Here is a 6,279-nt window from a genome sequence, read left to right on the forward strand (position 1 = left end):
GTCTGACCTCTGCCTTTTGGCATTTGGGTAGAGTTGGTTTCTCCTTTGTATAGCTAGAACTGGTCAGACATGGCCTCGAGGTCTGTTCGGAGGGAAGAAAGGGGTTGCCTGAGGGGTATTGAGCTTCTAAGTGTGATGGAAAGTTTGGAATCAATTGTGCTGCTAGTTGCACACAGGATGAACATAACCGGCATCACTAAGCTGTACATTTTAAAAATGTTGAAATGTATCTCAAAAGGGTAGGGGGAGGGGGAGAGAGGGAGGGAGGGAGGGGGGCACCCATAGCATTGAATGGCACATAACCACACACCCCCAGTCAGGGGGAAGAATAACAGAAACCAGAGGTGAAGGGAGACTGTGGTTGGAGTGAGATTTGAAAATAATTAACAATCTATCAGGGGCCATGAGGGTTGGGAGGTGGGAGGTGGAAGGGACAAAAGGAGGAGCTGATCCCAAGGGCTCAATGGAAAGTAAATGTCTAGAAAAGAACGATGGAATACATGTATGAATATGTCAGATACAGTTGATGTATGGTTTGTAACAAGAGTTGTAAGAGTCCCCAATAAAACGTTGAAATGTAAAAATACTCTGTTATTACTACAATTTTTTAAAAATAGCAGTTCCATTAAACTGGAGATTCAGGCTGACAACTGATCATTCTGGACTTTCCTTGCCTCATGAATAAAAAATTTTTTTTTCATGTAATTGCTGGGATGTTTGATTCTGCTTCTAGAGAGGAAGTAGGATTGCTACTATACCATGAAGGTAAGGAGAAACATATTTGGAACCTAGAACATCTTTTGTCTTTTACTACTACCCTGTTTGTGTAAATAGTGTCCAGTCACTTAAGTCTAATCTGTACAAGTCAACAATTCATGTATTGTGGCTAAAAGCCGGCCTATACTTATATAATTTCCTTTCCTCAACAGTGTTTTAAATTCTATACCATTGACTAAATTAATGACACTATCAATAGTGTCATTATCAATGATTTATAATGTTCTCTATCATTAAATGTTATATAGGGTCCCTATGAGTCAGAATGGACTCGTGACAGTGAGGGGTTTTCTTTGTTTGTTATCATAAAGCGATAATGAGGTCTCTAAAGTGAATCAGAGACAGATATAAACCATAGCTATGTGAATGGATTTGGGGCTCATACTTTATTCTAGCCCCAATCTAAGCACAATTAGTTCTTATGATGTGGCCTACTCTATATTTACCTCCATAAAAAGATCACTGAAGAAATGGATGCTATAGCAAAGAGTGGTGAAGGAACCCAATGGTGCCCTGCTATCAGAAAGAATGAACGCCTAGGGGCTTACTGACTTGCCTTCAAACACACAGTCATCTAGGTGAGGTATCAATTAAATCCACATAGAAGAAGCACACCAGCCTGTGTGATCCAAAGATTGTAAATAATAAAATCCAAATCCAAAGGAGGGAATAGTATCAGAGCTTAAATTGTGAAGAGTTGGTTTGCAGAAGGCTATGGGTGACAGTGAAAACCCAACATCCATATGCAGAGTTCACAAATGGAGTAAGCCTCCATAGAATACTCTCTAAACATAATAATAAAGGGATGTGCTTAGATTTGCTATCAGACAAAGGGGTTGTGATGTTGATTATCATGGATGTGGTTAGGTTAAAATGTAATACTTTATCATTTGATCTATTTTAAAGTTGTTTCAGTTTTAATGATTTTCTGCTTCCTTTTCAATTGGGGCTTTCTGTTTTGTTTAATCATTGGTCTTGGTTTTGTTTGTTTTCTATTTGTGTTTTGTGTAATTTTCCATATATGAAATCCACAACAGGTAAATCTATAGAGACAGTAATGGAAATAATTACCCAGAGACGTGGTAGGGGAAGACTGAGGGACATGGGGAGTAGTGACCTAGTGGTTGTGCGTGGATCCCCCTGGTCTGCAGTTCAAACCCTCCAGGCCCTCCTCAGGAGAAAGACAGGGTTTTCTACTCCCATAAAGAAGTACAGTCTCAGAAACCCACAGGGGCAGTTCTACACTGTCCTATGAGGGTCACCAGGAGTCAGAATTGACTCAATGTCAGTGAATAGAAGTAACTTCATAACCTCTCATAGCTAGTTTTACTTTATTTCCTACTGTGTCCTCTTATCCCTCATCCTGCCATTTTGGGTTAATATTGCAATTTAGTCTGTAGATTTCATTATGTCAATACTTAGATGTATCTCAACCACAGGAAAAAGCATTACCCAACAATAAATGAAGTTATTTATGAGATTCTGTGTCTCAAAAGGAGAGGATGATTTAATTTCTTTTGTGGAGATCATTGCTTTATTAGAGATGGGAGCATGTGTTGTTGCAGTCTTTGAACATTTGTGTGAGAAGAAGAGTGAATGGATGCTGTGTAGACAAGAGATTAGTAGTGGCAGATAGCAATCGGTTCATTCCGCACCACTCCAATCCCATCAGAGCATGCCTTCCTGGCCTTTAGAAACGGGAAAGCTCGACTATAGAGTGTTTCAAGACTCCATTGAAGTGTAACTAGGGTTACTCATGCTTTCTGCCAAGAAGATACACCCCTGCCAGACTTGGCAGGCAGGAGCAAGCATCACAAGGCAGAGACCATGAGATTCTCTGGCAGGCAAAGTTGTGGAGGTTTTTGTTTTTTCAACTGCAGCTGTTGTAGAGGTTCTGGTGGCCAAATCCTGGATTTATGTGTCTCACGCAGCAGTTGGTGGCAGCAGGATCATAGCTGCCATGGTGTGGTTGGGCACTTATCCTGGCTGAGTTGTCAATGGTTGTGCAACATCTGAGCTTGACTCTCCCAGATACCTTGTAAGTGAACCAGAACCCTATGATAAATTCCTTTCTGCTTAAATAGTGAGAGTGTACTCAGTTGTCTAAACCTAGGGCACTACGCTGTTTCTAAACTAGCCAATGGCAAAGAGAATAAGGTTCTCCCATTTGAGGGGTACGTGGATGTTTGAGAAGCAGATAGAATAACCACTGCGTTAGTTAGGTTATTGTGCCAACCTGGCTGATAAACACATGTGGGATTAATTGAAGGGCAGAGGGATAAATGGCTCGGTGAGCCTCGCCTTTCGAGTTCTCAGGTCTCTTGCTTTGTGATGGTCAGACCAGGGTGCAGCTGCCTTAGCAGTTCCCAGCTTCAGCTTGCAAGGCTGACTTCCTGCAAGACATCCCATAGGAGAAACCACATGGACCTACCCTGATGCAGCCCTGGGTGTTGGAGCAGCCGTGTGGAGACCCCTGCCAGTGCTGAGATGGTTACACATTCACTGACTCGGCTTTCCTCCTGCAGTCAGCGTCATTGCGTCTGTTTTGTGAGATGGAGGAGGACTTTGTGGATTGGTGTTGGACATATGGGTTAATGGGTAAATGTTGGACCTGTGGGCTTGGGCAGCACTGGATTGGGATGTTTTCTTGATATTCACTTAACCTTTATATAAAACTCTCTCTTGTACATGAGTTTCTGTGGATTTGTTTCTCTAAAGTACCCAGACTAATACACCACTTCACCAGCCATTCACTACTTACCACTGAAATCTGGCATCTATCTCCTGGGTCTGCTTTTGGTAGGGTCACCAAGAATATCCTGTGAGCTGAGCCCCCAGTAAGATTCAGCCCAATAGAAGAGCTTCTGTTTTCAATATGTGGCTTCCCAAGCCACTCTGCTTGTCTCCACAGCAGCCCCTGGGAAGGTGGAAAGAAACACAATGCCCCGCCTGGAGAGCACAGTCCAGATGTGGCAAACATTTCTTAGGTTCACATTCCACTGGCAAGGCTTAGCCCATTTCCATGGGATCAATTCCAATTTACAGCAACCCTGTAGAACAGAACAGAACCGGCCCCATTCGGTTCCAAGGCTTGGAGATTTATGGAAGCGGACGGCCACGTGGCTTTTTTTCTATAGACAGCACAATCTCAGAAACTCACAGGGGCTGTTCCACGCTGTCCCATAGGCTCACTATGAATTTTCTTTGTTTCTATGGCAGAGAGCACAGTTTGGGTTCTGGAGTGGCTGATGGGTTCGTAGGGAGGACCTCTCAGCAGCTCAACACTTAATCCCCGCACCACCGGGATCTTGAACCAGGGCGCAGCCACATGAAGTACCTACCTGCAAAGGAGGCTAAACCTTGGGAGGAAAGAGAAAAACAACCTAAACATGTTCTAATATTTTTCTTCCCAAGTCTAGCCTTGTTCTATATTTGTGTATTACTTTTATATCATGTAAAATTTCAAACGTACAAAAGGAAATTGTATCATGTCCCCATTACACAACTTCATTGTTTTTCAACATTTATCCATTCCTTTTTCATCTGAGCCCCTTGCCCCCTTGCTAGATTTTTTTAAAAGCAAATCTCTTAGAGACATCATTGTGCTGGAGATATTTTAAACACCATGCAAGGAATCCTTTCCAACTTCCCTGGGACCCGGTATTTTTATAAGCTGTGGCTATGAAGAAGGCAGTTTTCAGTGCCCTACAGAACGTGATGAGGTACGCTCTTCTGTCAATGTGAGAAGCACAGACCATCTCTAGAATGTACCAGCATCTCCCTTGCCCCCCATCCAAACTGGCAGTTTTGAGTTTACAAAGGAGTTTGCAGTAGGTAGGCTGATTGGAATGACCAGTGTGGAAACCCATATGAAGCGGTGGTTAATGTTAAGAAACATAGGTATACTTACCTGGCAGGGGAGATACCATGATCACGAAGGTGGTTTTCCCAGGGCAAGGCTTATCCATTGCACTCCAGAAGTGCTGACCCTGTGATTTCCCCAAATGTGGGAAACGTGACTGCATAATTTGTGGTAGTGGGGGACTGCGTTCGCGCTCTCCCCTTAAAAAAAAAAAAAAAAGAAACATAGGCAGGTAGCCTGGGTTCTGAACTCCTAGACCTTGTTTATCTACCTCGTAGTTACATGCTTTCCCATTGCTTACCCAATTACACAGATCCTCGCATTTTTTTCACCTATAATATGGAGATAATACCTGCTTTATCTGCCTCACTGGAGAATAAAGCAAAATCAAAAATTTCAAATGATAAACTTTGTATGATTGCTTCTAACATGGAAGGAAGTAAATGTAAGCTATGGCTTTTATTCTGACTGGAATATTTTTCTCTAGAGCAATACTTGGAATTATTTAAGCTACAGGGATCTATGAAAACCAGTGTTAATGATGGGAGTAATTATTTTTTTCACGTAGTTTTTGCATATGACTAAGTACCTCCATCTGTGAAAGGAAATTATTCTTCAGTTTATAGATTTCTAAACATCCTTCATTGGAGCAAATTGGATGGCACCACAGTGAGTTGCTGGAGTGGAAAGGCCAATAAGAATCTCACCAGAATTCCCTTAGTCTCTTCTCACCAATGCCAGTTGCCAGTTTTTGACTCAGACAGTGCTGGATAATCTGGAATACAGAAAGGGAGTAGACATCACATGTCCCAATTTTAATGACTTCTCTCATCCATCAAAATGTGCCTTTTTGCATTACGGAGCTCAATACTGAGTCAGAGTGTTGGGCAAGGTAGGAGCTGACAGCAAATGAGGCTGAGCAGGTTGTTGGCCTCATTCCTCGGCGGCTGCTGGCTCCGGAGCTTGCTGTGCCTGTTCTGCAGCCTCTGCACTCTTCTTCTGGCTGCCTTGAGCCAGCACCCTCATCTCTGGATTTGCCTCCTCCTCCCTTTTGCCTCTCCTAATGTAGAGTAATTCTTTAACATCATCCCAGGGCAATTTTTTGTTAAGCCTTGTGAAACGATACCATCTGTTTTTAGTCTCTTTTCCTACTGAATCTGTATGAAATCTTCCTTCTGGTTCCTGTTTCTTACACTGTAAGTACTTAGTAAATTGGAAGCTTCCTTCAGAAAATGTTTTCTTCTGGAATGGCTTTAGATGGACATGAAAGTTGCAAAGACAATGCAGGGAGCTTACTGCAGACCCTGCACATGCCTCCTCATGTCACTAATTTACATAGCATACGTGGTATATTTGTCACAATGAGGCAACATCCCAAGTAGTATATTTCACTAGATCTTTCTGTTTCTGGTTTTACTAGTGCCTTTTTGTCTGTTCCAGAATCCAGCTCAGTAGGTCCACATTATATTTTGTTGTACAGCTCCTTGATGGTTGTCTCTGATTTGTGACAGATTCTCAGGCTTTCCTTGATGTTCATGACCTTGACAGTTTTGAAGTGTACTGAATGGGTATTTTGTAGCATGGTCTTCAATTTGAGTGTGTCTGACATTTTTCTCATGGTTGTGGGTGCTGTTAGGTGT

General features: G+C 42.4%; 1 non-coding gene across 1 annotated transcript; it reads left to right on the forward strand.

Moving 5' to 3' along the window:
- The first annotated feature begins 4,679 nt into the window (after window positions 1–4,679).
- LOC115872158 lies at window positions 4,680–4,842 on the forward strand. The gene has a single exon (XR_004047697.1). It is a non-coding gene; the product is annotated as a U1 spliceosomal RNA (small nuclear RNA).
- Window positions 4,843–6,279: the final 1,437 nt, after the last annotated feature.

This window comes from Echinops telfairi, unplaced genomic scaffold (assembly GCF_000313985.2).
Source record: "Echinops telfairi isolate 266 unplaced genomic scaffold, ASM31398v2 ScPeMD7_7420;HRSCAF=8458, whole genome shotgun sequence".
In the NCBI taxonomy this organism is placed as follows: Eukaryota; Metazoa; Chordata; class Mammalia; order Afrosoricida; family Tenrecidae; genus Echinops; species Echinops telfairi.